General features: G+C 46.4%; 1 long non-coding RNA gene across 1 annotated transcript; it reads right to left on the bottom strand.

Annotated features, from left to right (window-relative positions):
* Positions 1-1,353: 1,353 nt before the first annotated feature.
* Positions 1,354-5,730, bottom strand: LOC123576650. The gene is made up of 3 exons (XR_006701522.1): positions 5,605-5,730; positions 3,071-3,247; positions 1,354-2,183 (listed from the first exon to the last, which is right to left on the bottom strand). It is a non-coding gene; the product is annotated as an uncharacterized LOC123576650 (long non-coding RNA).
* Between the last annotated feature and the right edge of the window lie 11,023 nt (positions 5,731-16,753).

Genomic DNA, 16,753 nt, shown 5'->3' with positions numbered 1-16,753 from the left:
CGCGAATCGACCTCTCACCGGGGGGTAGTCTGGCAAATCGAGTGGGCTGACGTAGGGAGTCATGGAAGGCCGCCGGCTCCGTGGGCCAGGAGCCGAAACATCACCTTAAAGCTCGTTGGAAATGCTAGAAGTCGGGCTCCCATTCTAAACCTACTGGGTCGGAATCTGCCTTGTAGCAAGATTCCCAGGCGATGGGTACACACTTCAAGGTTCGGGGAAGCACTGACGTAAGAGCTCACCAGCCCCCACTCTCACTTGTCGAGCTGGTATTAGACTCATGACCGTCCTCTCAGTTCGGTTAGCGAGAGTCTGGTGCTCCATGCTTTGATTACTCCTGGGCCAGCCCTCCTCAAACTTTCACGCTGAATACAACTCTCGAACGGGCATACGGATTCTGGTTGCATCGGTGTGGGGTGGGGCCCCAGGGCCCGCATCTCTAGCACGCTCTCGGGTAATGCAGCAGATTGTCAATAACAAGGAACCGGACAGAGCAAATACCTGAATCGGCAAAGCGGGGAACCAGACTGCGGGGATGGCACTCTGGGGGGGGTGGGCATCCGCTCCACACACGCACCTAGAGAGCCAGCAGCACCTCTGCCTTGCCCGTGTGGCCACCACCTCGCTCTGTACCTCCCACGAGGGAGGCACGTGTCATCACCGAAGGAAGGAGTGGACGGACACCAGTCAGCTCTCCCCCGCCCCCTGCTTCTCACCTGACCCCCGTCCTGTGGCTTCCTGTATTTACGAAATCCCATGCGACTCACGGTGGCCCACGAGGCCCGACCAGCCCTGGGTCCTGCCCGCCTCCCCGAACCCTTCGTCCTTCTCCTCTTCCCACTCATTTCTACGACACCAACCTTTTCCTGTTTCTCAAACGCACCAAGCTTTTTCTTGCCTCAGGGCCTTGGCACCTGCTTTTCCCTCTACCTGGGATGCCCTTCTTCCGGCCCTCATCATTCATACCTCACCTCAAATTTCACCTCCTCAGCAAGGCCGTCCCTGACTGACCTGTCTCACCTGATACACACACGCCCACCCCACCCCAAAACTCTCCATCATACATTCTTTTCTTATCCCTTATCGAGCTGAAAATATTTTCTTTTCTTACTTGCTTTCCCCCCCCCCCCCCCGACTCTCCTATCGGAAAGCAAACTTTATGAAAGCCGGGACATTGTCGACAACCCCCCCGGCCCTCAATAAATAGCTGTGGAATGAATAGAGAAATGACCCCACACACCCCGCCAAGAACCCAGAATTGGCACCCTGTGTGGCTACAACAGGAAAAGGAGAGATTGAGGAACAATCACTTCCCCCTGGATGAGGAAGTAGGTGTAGTCATCAAGGCAGACTTCCTGGAGGAGGTGAGGTTTGCACTTCACCTGGAAGCATGGGAAGAATTTTTTCGGGGGATGAGGAGTGGAGCGGCCACCCCAGGCAGAAAGAACAGCTTGGGCAGACTGGGCTGACCCAGTGGGAGGACTTAGGGAACACAACGCACAGCTGATGGGTGGAGACTCAGTACCTGCCCTGTCCCTGCCCAGCCCAGGGCTTCAGGCAGGGGCAGCCCTCGCTGTAGGTGTGACAGAGTCTGGCAGGGCCCCTGCAGCCGAGCAGCTGAGGTCACTCTTCCCTCAGGCAGGCCTAGTCACACCCTTTAGCCAGGATGACAGAGCCCAGCTCTGTGAAGCAAGACGAGGCATTAGTAGGGGCCAGGTGGGCCTGGGGGTCAGGCCCGACCTCCCCTCCTTTCCTCACCCAGTGGGCAGCTCTGAGGCCTGCCTGGGTCCTGTCCTCTTGTCTGTAAAGAGCAGACGGTTGTAATTATTGCATTCACCTCTGTAATAATGTGTATCGGGTCCAAGCCCCAGTTTATCCCTAAGTTCTGTAGGAGAAGGAACCGTGTTAATCAGCCCCCTTCACGGTGCTGTTCCCAGAGCCAAGGGCAGGGAGCCTGACCCGTGAAAGTTCTTCCACCGAGACTCGTTCTTCATTCTACTTCCGATCAAGCACCTGCAAGGTGCCAAGCGTCGCACTCTGCACGCAGGATACAGGAGGGACACATGGCAGTGAAGGTCTCTACCCTCCCGAGGGGAGGATTCTATTTGAGAGCAACGTGCTCTAGAGACGGGATTCGGCCAGTCTCACCGCGTGACCTGAGCGAGCCCCTTGGTCTTCTGGGCTGCCTACAAAATAGAAAGGAACAGACTAGATCACCTAGTTCAGGCTTACGAACTGAATTTTGAGGGTGCTTCCTGGCTCGGCAAACAGTGATGTGTTTCTCTTAAGGAAGATTTCATTAGCTTAAGTAAGTTTTTTGTTTTTTTTTTTTTCCCTTCCTTTTTTTTACTGTTTTCTATTTGGAGTTCCGCTTAAAAGTTTATGTGCAAAAGGAGAAAAATGGTTGGAAGACACCGCCTTTGACCAACCTCATGCCAGCCGTGGTAGGGGGCAGAGTTGAAGAAGGGAGAAACTAGACATGCCTGTGAGTTGGGGACAGAAAGGGCAGGCCAGCTGTAGATGGCGGACAGCCACTCTGGGAAACAGAAGTGGTGTCTGAGGAAATGCAGGGATGGGGCGCCAGCCAGAGGGAGAGGGCAGCCCAATCGAGATCCAGCAAGATGAGGTGAAAGCAGGCACTGCCCGTGTCCTAGGGACACAGAACTGTATGCCTGGTAGCTGGCAGTGGCCAGAGAATCTCCCAACAGTTCTTTTTTTTTTTTTTTTTTTTTTTATTTTTGGGACAGAGAGAGACAGAGCATGAACGGGGGAGGGGCAGAGAGAGAGGGAGACACAGAATCGGAAACAGGCTCCAGGCTCTGAGCCATCAGCCCAGAGCCTGACGCGGGGCTCGAACTCACGGACCGCGAGATCGCGACCTGGCTGAAGTCGGACGCTTAACCGACTGCGCCACCCAGGCGCCCCTCTCCCAACAGTTCTGAAAGACAAGACGTATACCAGAACTGAAGTCCAAGGCGGAGACCTGGTTGGTTTCTGAAAAGAGAACCACGACCCACACTAAGGTCAGGGTCACAGCTCCAGCAAGCTGACTTTGTGCTTTGAATCACGCTACCTGTCCAGAAGTCCTTGCGTCTCCCGCTGAGGCTTGTCCACAGGCACGCGGGCAGCAAGGGTCGGAATCAGAAGCACAGCTCCCTTTATCAGATCCTCTGAGCAGTGCTCTTTCCGCGACCCGATCCATGTGAGGCAAATTGGGCCAGATTCCAAATCCAGACAGGATTTTCTAAACCTGCTATAGACAATGAGTTGTTTATTGAGAGCTTGGTGAAAGGGAGGAGATGACTTTTTCTTCACTGGGCGCTGGCTTGTGACCTCAGGAATTAGACTGATAGTTTGTGTTTTTAGCACCAGCCCTTTGGGGGAACTGGAATGGCTTTTTTCTGTCTCTAGCTCAGGGCCCTTGGAGCAGTCTAAATGGCAATCGGAAAGTTCTGGCTACATAACCCCGAAGCAGCAGGTCAGCTCAGGCCAAAACTAATAAATAAAAAAAACTACTACTATAAATAGTAGGTTTGTGAGCGCACTTTGCTCACTTTACACACTGACCTATTTGCTCTTAAGGATATTGGGGGAGGGGGAGGACAGGTGGCTCTGCCCCCACCTCTCTCCCTCTAGCACATTACCCTGTGTTATTCTTCCGGGCAATTTACTTTCTCCTCAATGATAGTTTAGTTGTTCATCCATTCGGTAATGTCTTAGCCACTCGGCTATAAGCTCCACGAGGCAGCGAATGAATGTGTGTCCTACTTGGGGCTTTACATCCAGAGCCTAAAACCTGACACACGCTCAGGAAATAGCTATCGAATGAAATAAGGAGGCAGATCTGCATGTTCCGGATAGGGACAGTGATATATTTTGAAAGAAAAAGAAAGTGGCCAATATACCTGAGATCCCTATCCTCGGCGTAATATCAGAAATTATCCTGGAAATGGGATTCAGAAGAAACGAGGAAGGGACATTTGGGTATTGTTTTTATTTCTATAGTTTAAAAAAATTTTTTTTTTTTCAACGTTTATTTATTTTTGGGACAGAGAGAGACAGAGCATGAACGGGGGAGGGGCAGAGAGAGAGGGAGACACAGAATCGGAAACAGGCTCCAGGCTCTGAGCCATCAGCCCAGAGCCTGACGTGGGGCTCGAACTCACGGACCGTGAGATCGTGACCTGGCTGAAGTCGGACGCTTAACCGACTGCGCCACCCAGGCGCCCCTTATTTCTATAGTTTTAATTGGAAAGCAGTGAGATAACATGTCACTATTATCAGATGTTCGAAGATATGAAATTTGGTAACAAGCCGTGCTGGGGGGGGGACCCGAAGAAAGCGGCCCTCTCAGGTGTCAGAGGAACCCACATTGACAGGACTGTTGTGGAGGGCGAGTTCAACAACATCCGTCAAAACAACAAATGTGCATGCCCTTAGGAATTCTGCTGTTTCATTTTGGAAGAATTTATCTTACATGTATAATCACAGACACGTGAAATGACATATTTATAAAGTTATTTGTAGCTGCAACGTGGCGCACAGCATAATGTTGAAAACCATCCAAATGGCCAAGATTAGAGGACCGGCTATGTAAACTATGATCCCCGTCATGCAATGGAAAACTTTGCAGCTGTAAAGCTGAATGAGGATGCTCTTGATATACTCATACGGAAAGTTTTCCAAGACAAAAACGTGTTTGTACCTGAGTGAAAAAAGCAAAATACAAAACAGAGCGTATAGTAGGCAACGATTTTGTTTTTTTAATGGGGAGTAGGTATGTCATGAATTGTTTGTATATGCACAAAATATCCCTGGAAGAATACACAAGGAACAAATAAAAATGTTGCCTGTTGGGGCGCCTGGGTGGTTCAGTCAGTTAGGCGTCTGACTTCGGCTCAGGTCATGATCTGACGTCACGAATTAGAGCCCCGCGTCGGGCTCTGTGCTGACAGCTCAGAGCCTGGAGCCTGCTTCGGATTCTGTGTCTCCCTCTCTCTCTCTGCCCCTCCCCCACTCACGCTCTGTCACTGTCTCTCGAAAATGAATAAACATTAAAAAAAAATTTGTTTTTAAACTGTTGCCTATGGATATAAGAAATAAGGACAGGGAGACAGGAGCTTTGTATGCCTATCAGGATCCATAAGAAAGTGTTATCTGTTCATTTCTATTGCTAAAGGAATATTTTCTAAATAAAAATGAGCTCTTTCAACATGTGTAGACCTGATGAAAGATCATTTCCAGAGGCCGGAGCAGTAGGAGCATCGCGTCTGACAACAGAACTGCACCAGGAAAAGATATTGGCCCTGGGTCAACTCGAACATTGATGTTGGCACTGACATTGATGCCGATGTTAGCTTTGGGGAAGTCATTGCCTTCCCAGGGCCTCAGTGCCCCCATTTGTAGGATAATGAGGGTGAATTAAGGGACTTTTTAAAGGTCGATTACTGCTCTGACATCCTGGGATCTAATATATGATTATTACGCTTTACTTAAATTGAACTAAACCACGTGTTCTGTAAAATACGTCCGGTCTAAGGCATCGTGTGCTCTGTGTTTTGTTTTACTCTGCCTCAGTTTGTTCCTTTTGAAAAAATCACCACTTACCTTTTTAGTAAGAGTTTCCTTCGAGAAACATTCACCTTGTCTCTGCAGAAGGTCGTCTGGGCCATGAACGTGACTATGACTCCAGCTGGGGTGGAGAAGACAGGCCAGATCCCGAGTGCAAGATGAGCCAAAAAGAGACAGAGAGCAAAGAGCACCAAGAAACAAATTTGCTAGGATGGGAGCGGCCTCTCAGATGCATGATAAAGCCCTGGACTCAGTTTACCTAGTTAGATGTTCCAAGAAACCAAATGCAGCTCCTTTCTTCCTGCTTGTGCGTCCGTGAGAGTTGAACTACTCTGAGTAATCAGATTAGTTTCATCTCTCCCAAGTGAACGATCCCCCTTCCAGTCACAACATTCTAGTTTTCTACTGGAGAGGTTTCCTGCCCATCCCCACCGTCCCCAGGCCACGCGCACCATCCTTGGATCCAGGAGGCCCAGGCTGGCCCAACACTGGAATCCTCCCTCCCTGCCACGGTGATCTTCAGGCCTGGGGCTTTTGTGCAAAGTGCTGGGAACAAGATGCTCTTTGCTGTTGTAACCATACCTGGGGGAGGGGATGTAAGTTCTGAAGCCGCCGGTCACCACATTCAAACTGCATGAAGCCGGGGAATGGAAGAGGAACAGAGAGTAGAGATAAGAAATGATGACACCTTAGAGGTACCATTAACCTGTCCCTGGAACTGGCTTGAATTTTAAGTCACATGAACCAATTCCCTCCCCCCTTCCTTCCTTCCTTCCCTCATTCCTTCCTTCCTCCTTCCTTCCTTCCTTCCTTCCTTCCTTCCCTCCTTCCTTCCTTCCTTCCCTCCATCCCTCCTTCCTTCCTTTCTTCCTTTTTGGCAATTACTTAAGGTATCCTAGGTTTCACCTTCTGTTTCTTGCAGCCAGAATAACCTTCATATAAATACCACCTCCAGCAGTCTGGTAGTGACTTTGGGAAGAACACTATTGAGAAGAACCTGGGGGCTGCATCAAGGTGCATGACTCATGAGAAAGATATGCCAGGAGACAGAAAAGGAGAAGATGTATAAAACAGTGCATCCGTTCAACTAAGATGAAAACCCTGACTCAGTCCTCTGCCTCACTCTGGCCTGGGCAGTGGTTCATATTTTTCCAAGGTGTGGTCTTTCAGGTGGGGATACGGGAAGGAATTTGTCAGTGTGTGTCCCGGAGTGATATACGTCCACATTTGCTTCGAGGTTTAGGGGGTGCTCTTGCCCTCCAAGAAATGTACTCGGTGCCATAAGTAAATTAGTTGCCAGTAGCTGACCTCAAAGAATTTACACCAGGAAGGGAAATTCTTCCTGCAAAATTTTGCATGCTTTCTGCTCTACTCACTTCCCTGACCTCAAAAAATTTGCCATCTGTTTATGGTTAGAATGAGTGAGGATGCTAACAACATAATGGATTATAGAAGTATCATGTTACAAGTTTACAAAGCAGAGGGTAGGATGTGAGCCCTAGGGACCTAGCAAGGAAAGATTCCTGACCGATTATTTCCAAATTCGTTGTCATGGTTCCCCCAACTTGGGCAAGCTGATCTGGTTAACTCTTAATTCTTCCCGGCAGAACTTTTCTTAATTCGGACCCTGTGTGTCTTCTTCAGAAAACAGACACCGCAGAAAAATGGGGTGCTTTTCTGACACTAACTCTTAACTCAAAACATTTTAAAATCAACACACACACACACAAGTATATACAGTATTACCACTTCTTGGAGGCCGTCAAGTTCAGACCATTTACGTGCAGTAAAACTCACCTTTTGTGGTTACCTAGTTTCATAGGTTCGAACAAATGCCTTCAGTTGTGTTCCCCTGGCCCCATTAAGATATGGAATAGTCTCACCGCTTCAAACGATGCCCTGATCCCCTGACAATCAACTCCTCCCCCCGCAACTTGCAACACCTGGCAGGCACAGATCTATTTTCCAAACTGTCTCATCAGTGGAACCATACAGCACGGAGCCCTTTGCATCCAACTTCCTTCAGTTAGCATAATGCACTTGAGATTCTTCTGAGCTATTGCATGCATTGGCAATCTATCCCTTTTGATTCCTGAACTGTATCCCATAGCATGGGGATACCACACTTTGTTTACCCCTTCACCAGTCGGACGACACTGGGTGCTCCTGTTTGGGGACAACTACGAATAAAGTCACTATGAACATTTGCGTACAGGTTTCTGTGTGCATAGGTTTTTGTCGTTGGTTTTTTTTTTTTTTTTTATTTCTCTCATATAAACACCTAGGAGTGGGATTGCCAGGTCCTTTGGTCCTTTGGTCAGTGTACGTTTATTTATAAGAAACTGGCAAAGCATTTTCCAAAGCAGCTTGCTCCATTTCATATTCCCAGTAGCAACACCCTCCCTCATTTTCCAATGGGTGAATGTCGTCGTACGTGTTTCGCTACATTTTCACGTCTCCATCAAGGCTTAAGGAACTTTCTGTCGGTGATAGGGGCAAAGTAGCCTACAGATAACATTCAATCATCTCTGTGGCATCCTGGCTTCAGGGCAGTTTTTTGCTTTTTTTTTTTAAAGACACAAATACAGAGCTTGGGTGTCAAAAGGATATCAAAGTCACTGGTCCCACATCGTTGGGGAGGGGAATGGTTCAGGTTGGGTTTTTTTTTTTCCTGCTTTATTGAGGTATAATTGACAAATGAAAATTGTATATATTTAAGGTGTACCAGGTTATGATATATATATGCGTTGTGGAATGTTTACCACAATCAAGCCAATTAACATATCATCCCTTCACATAATTATCTTTTTTCCCCCGGTAAGGACAATTAAAATCCACTCTCTTAGCCAACGTCAAGTATACAACACAGTATTGTTAACTATAGTCACAGCTTGGTGAACTTACTCATCCTGCACATCTAGAACTTTGTGCCCTTTGACAAACATTTCCCCACTCCCCACGCCCTCAGCCCTGCTAACCACCATTCTCTCTACTTCAAAGAGTTCAAGTTCTTTTAGGTTCCACATATAAGTGGCATCGGGCAGTATTTGCATTTTTGTGTTTGGCTTTTTTCACTTGGCATAATATCTCCAGGTTCTTCCACGTCATCACAGATGGCAGGGTTTTCTTTTTTGCCTTTTTATTCTTTTTTAATGTTTTTGTTTTTGTTTTTTTTTTTTTTGAGAGAGAGAGACAGAGTGCGAGCAGGGGAGGGGCAGAGACAGAGAGAGAGGGAGAGACACAGAATCCGAAGCAGGCTCCAGGCTCCGAGCTGTCAGCACAGAGCCCAACCCGGGGCTGGAACTCACAAGCTGTGAGATCATGACTCGAGCTGAAGTCTGACGCTTAACCGACCGAGCCACCCAGGCGCCCTGGCAGGGTTTTCTTCCTGTTCAATGCAGCATTCCTCACATTGGCTAAGATATGGAAACAGCCTGTTTTGTATATACAATTGGGTACACATATATATACAGCCTTTAAAAAGAAGGAAATATTGTCATCTGACTGGGGCTGTTTTGATCCACTTGTAATCAAGTGCCACTCAGCAAGGCCTTGCTCAACAGACCCTATGTTTACTGTGCACGCCTAACTAGGTATGTTACTTAGCTGCCTCAAACCTCAGATTCTTCCTCTCTACAGGGTTTTTTGTGAGGATCAAAAGAAAACTGTATGCGAAGGAGGTCTGGAATCAGAAAACAATTAAACATAAAGTACTAAGAAAACAGGCCTGGCTAGTGAGTCTAGCTTTCTATGGGCAACCTGACCAAGCCCAAATGTGCTTAACGCCTAAAGCACAGACCGTGTGACGTTTCAATGTTAAAACTAAAAGAGCCTTTGAGATCTTCCACCAAGTCATAGCCCGTAATGACACCCTCCCTCTGAGTGAGGGAGCAGAGGCCCTGAAAGGCCAAGGTCACACGAAGTGACTATTTGCAAGGCTAGCTAGAAAAAAACGTAAAACTTCTGATCCTGCGCCCACCGTTCTCGTTATCCTGCACAGCCTTCTAAAAAGGCTGACCGGCAATCAGACACAACCAGTTTGTAGGCCAGACCCCACCAGGATGGAACCCCACTGGACTGGAAGTTACCTTCATGCATTTGTTTCACTGTCTCTTTGCCCCCGTTGGATTGGAAGTTGAGCTCTGCCAGATGAGATACCTCTATCGGCTATATTTCCTGGTACATAATAGGTCCTCAGTAAATGTGTCTCAAATGATGATTAGGAATATGGGCTGTCATCAAATCATTCATGCTCACAAGTCTTGCTTGTCACATGTCTTCTCTGGCAAATGTTTAAGCCATTCTTTTGGGTCCCTTGTGGGTGTCAGAGGCCAAATGAAAGCACAAAAACCACTCAGGCAACCAGGCGCAAGGGGCCCCAATCCGATTCCCATGCCGTGATCACCCAGTCCTGCCCCGGCTTGCCCCTTTGAGGGACACGCTGTCTAAACAGCATCGAGTGTTAACTTGTTAAATCAGTTACACCCAAAAGGGTTGAAATTATTAACAATGCCGTAAGATGAGGTCATATCAAGAATTCTGAAGAGAGGCAGCGTTTTTCAAAGACTTCGTTCCATGCCAGGGAGCTATTGTTTAGGAAATGATTTTTGGAAAATAAAGAATTGACTCCGTAAACTAATCTCTTTCCTGGGAATTCATTGTTCTTCATTCTCTCATTTGAAATTTTTTATTTTAGATCCATTTCATAACCATCTTATTAGTCTCACTGTTTAGGAAAACAAAATGTGTGAAGCAAATGTTTCTAAATTTAACTTAAATTTTAGCCATCGTAACCCATCTGTGCGGAGAAGAAACACAAAATTGCCAACCACCTTTGCTCTGAACAAAGGTTCGTGCCATTTGCCATCCCTGAATCTGTGCTCCAGGAGGTCAGAGACTTTAGATAGACTTCGTTCGCTGGTCTATTTCCAGAGCCTGGGGCAGCGCGAGGCTTGTAGGAAGAATCTAGAACTAATTGCTGAATGCATAAATAAATTTGGGGTTATTTACACAAGTTGAAACCCTCCCATGGCTTCTTCAGGGAGAGATCAGATTGGACCTCCAGCTCCCAGCCCTGTCCCAGAGGAGACCTGTGTGATCTTCACATCAATGATCTCAGGCATATTCTGTGTGAGCCCCATGCATTTGGCTGGGTTTCCACTCAAGCTAACCTACGGTCCTTTTCTAAGAGGCTCACTACGTACAAGCGCTGAAATAACTAAGTGCCAGGAACCACTGCAGAACAAAGGAAACCTTACAAGGAGGGAAGTGGGGTGACTCGGTGAGGATCATCAGATTAAGACTTAGGAGAACACCGTTCTGGTCACGCCCACATCACTTAACTAGCGTGTGAAGCTTGCCAAGTCACGTCCTCACTTTAGACCTCATTCAGAAACTGAGGGGCTTCTTTAGATCTTGGGTTTTCTCATCCAAAATCTCCTCTCTGTGGCCTAGAGTAAGTTTATATACTCAGTGCACCCAAAAGTGAGCCCATCTACACTTCTGCTACTCTTCCAAATGCCCACGAGAAAGGTCTGAGAATGCTGCTGTCCTTGCCTCTGGCCAGGGACAGAGTCATGCCTGTCCACTTGGGGACAGAGAAAGTGACGGACCTAATATACTTCCTGCAGCTCTTAGGGATAAGGCTGATTTCTTTGGGCGTCACTGGGTAATAAAAACTTGTGCATGCATGTTAGGAGCTGCATGATGGAAGGTTCAAGGTAACCGGCCAAGTTTTACGAAAAACAGGCAGCGAAGCATCCTTACTCCTTTTCCCTGGGAACGAGAATAATTTTCAAAAATATTACCTAGATAACAGTGCTCTCCGATCTCATAAAGCCCTTTGATATCTAGGCTTCAAAGATGACCTCAAGGAACCATACATCCCAGTTTTCATGCCACTGAGGGGTCCCCTCTTGCATCAAATTGAGGCCAGACCTGTATAGCCACCAGAATACATCAGGAGTGACACTGTGTGACTTCTGAAGCTAGATCCTAAGAAATCTTGGAGCTCACAATTTAATCTCCTGGAATGTCAGTTCTTGGAATGCTCTCTCTTGGATCCCAATAACATGCTGCAATAATCCCACCCCACATGGAAAGGCCATGTCTCAGCACTCCACTTGACCATGGACCCAGCTGAGCTCCCAGCTAATAGCCAGCACTTTCCACCGGCCCTGCAAGGGTGCCATCTTAGAGGCCTGGTCCTTTTGAGTCCTTGGATTACTCAGCCTCAGCCGCTGTCTGACTACCACTACACGCGAGACCCCGGGCGAAAATTGCCCAGATGAGCCCAGCCAACCCACCAGATCAAGGAGATAATAAGGTATTGTTTTAGGTCGCCGACTTTTGGAGTGGCTTGTTATGCAACACCAAATAACTGGAACACTGCCTCAGATTCCTTCACAAGTTCTGTGACCCTGAGCTGCTCTCACAAGTCACTCACACTCACCGTGCAAGACTTTGCCTTTTCTTAGCAGAGGCTCACAAACGGTTGGTTTTGTCAGAGATGCCCCAAAACTAAATTTCGAAGTTAGGGTGGTTTTTTTTTTCTCCTGTGACATGAGGGAAGGTTTGCACTAGATATGAAACGATCAAGTTAAATTTTTAAAAATATACCATAAACCTATTTTATAGACTTGGCTCCAAATGCACGTCTGTGACTATGGGTCTGTGGCTCTCATAATTATGTTTTTCAAAGTCATCCTGATTTCAAGTAGTCTTTCCCACAGATCGCATGAATTTTTTGGAAGCTGGAATTCCGCATCCAATCCGCATCTTGCAAGTGAATTGCACAGAAATCCTAGGTCAAGTCATGTTTCCTTTCATAGCGCAAAGAACATAATCCCTGTAACTAATTTTCCAAGGTTGTCACTTTGCTTTCTTCTTTGAATTTGGAATTCTGATCTTTCTGGTCTAAGTGGCCCCACACATTCAAGTAAAGACACACCACACACACAAAACAAGGTCTTGGGTCATGGGAGACCTTGGGTCAGGTTGTTTTGTAACTTATTTTCTTTATGGTTCCCTGGGTTCCTTTTGAAGTTGTTGAATTCCCTTTATGAGTCTTTTTATTTTTACTTGCAGATAAACGTATAGGCTTCAACATAGCAATAAGGTAGTATGTCCTATATTCCAGGCACCATGCTAAGTGCTTTAGACACATTAACTTGTTAATTTTACAGCCGCGTGATACAGGTATTTATTATCGCATTTTAGAGTTGGAAGAACCATGGCCGGGGACAGTGACATGACTCGTTAATACTTCACAGACACTAGGTACCCTGAGCTGGGATCTGAACTTAGGTCCACCTCTCAAGCAGAACAAAACATATCTGCAATCTCATGCATCCAGAAATCACACTGGAGTTATTGAATCACTGGGCAGGAGCTATGGTTTGGCCAAGAGAACTATGTACCCTTGGATATGACTCTGGGGGAAGCACTTACATCTGAGTTTGGAAGAAGGCAAAGTGTTGACATTTTCAGACCACTTATTTCCATGAATACAGTTGTTGGCACAATTCTGTATTGTCCAGATAGTACTGGTGGACTTTGCGCCTGATAAGAGTTTATGCCATCTCTAAAATGCACAGATGGTGGAGATTACCCATTCGGGGGCTTTGGACATAGGCGCAACTGACAGTCACGGAGACCCACAAGATTCAATGTCTGGAACTCAGAAGCAGCTGGAATGGGCTAAAAGAAAAGAGCTAAGTAGCAACCAGAATATTTAGGAACTGTCACTAGGAAACTGATCAATGAGCACTGGGGAAAGAATAGGATACAAAACAGAAAAGAATGGGTTCTTGGCATGGGTGTGTGGGTACACCTATGTGCACGTGTGTGTGTGTGTGTGTGCGCGTTGGATGGAGTGGGGGCTACTTTCTTACATGAGTTGTTCAAGCTGTCTCCCTTGTAAGCCAGTTGGCTATGCATTTTCTCATAGACCAACAGTCCCGCGGAAACTGAGACGGCCTGACAACCTTGAAATGAGAGTTTATGGTGAAACTCAGGGGTGGGGTGGGTTGTTCTGTTTGTTCCTTTTTCCTTATCCCTATCTCTTGTCACACCTGCAGGCCTCCATTCCCTCTAGGACGTTGGCCATTTGAAATATGCTCACATTAAGATGACCAACAGTTCTTTGGGAATACAAGCATCTGACTCTCGGAGGCCCAGTTTCCTTATCTGTAAATGTTCATACGTCCCTCACAGGTGGGGTGGCCTTTGCCGACACAAACACACACACAAGTCATTTACCAGTTCTATTACCCACAGTTCCTTCAAAAGCAAAGCTAATCCCGTCTTTAGGGGATCATCCTGTACTTCCCAGTGCCTGGTAGAATTCAGAAATTACTCAGACAGGCTTCCACCTTGGTTTTTGTCTTGAGTCAGATAATAACGGTGTCAGAAGGGTTTCCCTCAGAGGCCCCAGTCCTTGCAAGAGTGGTAACATTAAGCAGCCCCCAGACATTACAGCTGGGTGGTTGAAATGCCTACCCTGGGAGGGGCGGCCAGTCATGGAAGCCAGTGTCATCGAAGGCTTGTAATTAGAATTAGTGTGACTAATTTCCAATGGAATTGGAGGCTCTTGCAAATTGCTTCTGTAGAAATCATACCCACTGGTGTTCAACCTGCCCTGATTCATTCAGTGCTCACACACAGAAACAGCTGGTATTGGAGAACTCTACAAATACAGCAAATGATCACATGGGACGGACCTCCTCTTGCATTAAAAAGAGGTACGCCGATGACATCATGTTAGTTGCCAAATTTTTCCAGTGTCTAAGAGGAGTGTCACAGAGCAACCCTGAACTCACACAGGTGAGTAGGGTTACCTCAGATGAGGTTCTTCCCTTTCTGATTCTTCCTAAAATGAAAGAGTTGAACCCAATGGTCTCCAAAGCCCACCAGCTATAATGGTTACCACTTGTATGACATAAAATTCTGTGAGCATTTGTACACATAAGAGGTGATAGGAGGTGACTTAATTGAATATCTACCTGCTTCATAAAATAACCCAGTGAAGTTGATACCATAATATTCCTATTTTAGATGCCAGAATTAAGCTCCAGACTGGTTAAGTGCCTTGTCCAAGATGATGCACAGAATTGGGATTTTAGCCTAAACAGCATAACCCCGAGGTCTAAGCCTTTAACCATTTATAATATTAATGGAAGTACTAATGGACCAGCCATACATATGAAGAACTCTAGATCCTTCTTTTCTGCATTTCTCCATTTTTATCTATAAACTGTGTGTGTGTCAGCTCTCAGGCATCACCTGGCAGATGTACGTGTATCACCTACCTCGGTCCTGGCATGTCAACCCTAGACAGGTCCTGGCAGATCACCTAGGCTGAGCGATCTTAACCCATCATCCTCAGGCATGCATTAAAGGGTCCAGGAACTCTCTGCAGACACGTACAAAATGTGAGTGTGCGTACACAATCCTGAAGGCAGTTCTCATAGATCTCCTCAGATTTTCAGAAGGGTCTATGAACTTTTAGGATCAACTCACCCATTGACAACTGGTAAAACTGAGACCCAGAGAGGGAAATGGATTTGCCTATACCACGGCAAGTAGTAATAGAGCTGGGTTCAGACCCCAGAGCCCCCAATCTGGAACCTAAGTCTCTTCGGCTGCATCACACCGATCTTACTTGGTACCTGGTTCCCTCTGATGTGCACCAAGAGTCTGCCAGAGTCAAGCTGCCTTCATGGGGGTCCCAGGCACAGCTCACAGGCTTTGGGTATGGTTTAGGAAATCGTTGTACTTCATGTATGTCTTTGAGTTTAACCTTGGGCCTCTGCATCTCGTTGTTTCTCTTAAGTTCTTATCATTGATCATTACCACTGATCTACCTGTCTGCTTGTCTGCTCTAGACGAAGACTTACATCACGGAACCTCACTCAGACCTGTTTGCCCATACCTGGCCCCATTTCTGGCCTCCATAGATGGTGGTCGGGCATTTGGGTCTTGGTGTTTTGAATTGATCTCTATAGAATGATTTTCATAAAATAAAAAGGAAAATGACAAAAAGTATAAATGGTTTCACTGTAGTATATTGAACATTGATCTTGAAATTAAAATGGTTTAATGAGAGTTAATGAAGAATATTTCTTGACAAAATTTCGGCCATGTTTGTAGATAGAAGCATGGAATCAAAGCATCCTCAGTGCCAAGTCACAGAGGTCAAAATGTCTGCCAGGTTAAACAGAAGGGTCAAATGAAAGCTCTGATGTAAGGAGGACAAAATGTCCTGTAGGTGTGTTTGGTAAATAAGGAGGGGATCATTTGCAGGCAATGCCCTGATGAGGCAGGCAAGCTGAACTGATCACTGCCTTTGAAAAGCTCACTTGAAGATCCTAGCAACTAGCAGGGACTACATTCTTCTATGCACGCTTTAACCCTACAAAGTCAATGATGAAGCAGAACACCAAAGAATAGATATTATGAGTGGGTGAGTGAAGACTTTTCCGAGGCTGCTGGAGGGTTCCTGGAGAATTTCCTTTACTTCCTGAACAAGAGGGGTCTCTTCCTTCTGTGCCTTCCATTTCTGGAGGCCCCAGCAGTTTACTTGCCCCATATCATCTCCAATACTAGGCAATGGCTCACCCACCAGACCTCTGGCCCACTCACTCTCATGACCTCATCTTCTTTGATGGAGCTGGGGTCAGGGGTGTCCTAGAGCTGGCTCAAACCTACTCCTGAGAGTTAGTTGTTAAGTTTCAGGAACTTCCTGAGTGGGTTGTTAAACATAGCCACTGTTAACAGTTAAATTATACAAAGAATATAAACTTATTATTTAATATATCACATTAAAAAGTGGTCATAAATATTCAAAATTCATCACTTCCTAATTAGCTTAGCAGTTTTTACTGCTATCTGTGCTCTGTAGTTTGTTCACACCCATCATCTCTGTTGGTACAAATACTAAATATGGCCGTGTGCATATCTTTCCCCGCCTCATACTCGGTGACATCACATTAGTAGCTTGAAATCAGCCAAACTGGAAGTATTTATACCACAGAAATTTGCAAATGCTATAAATCAGGACTTAATTGATGGCTTCACTGATTGTCTGGAAAGTGGTGCTGATAAAGCACATTGTACTTAAAATGGTCGAGTCTGTAGCCATTCCACCGCGATGAGCACACAAAAAAATGAGGCAATATTCTTTTGA

Source organism: Leopardus geoffroyi, chromosome A1 (assembly GCF_018350155.1).
Source record: "Leopardus geoffroyi isolate Oge1 chromosome A1, O.geoffroyi_Oge1_pat1.0, whole genome shotgun sequence".
In the NCBI taxonomy this organism is placed as follows: Eukaryota; Metazoa; Chordata; class Mammalia; order Carnivora; family Felidae; genus Leopardus; species Leopardus geoffroyi.
This window is presented reverse-complemented; position numbering and strand designations above follow the sequence as displayed.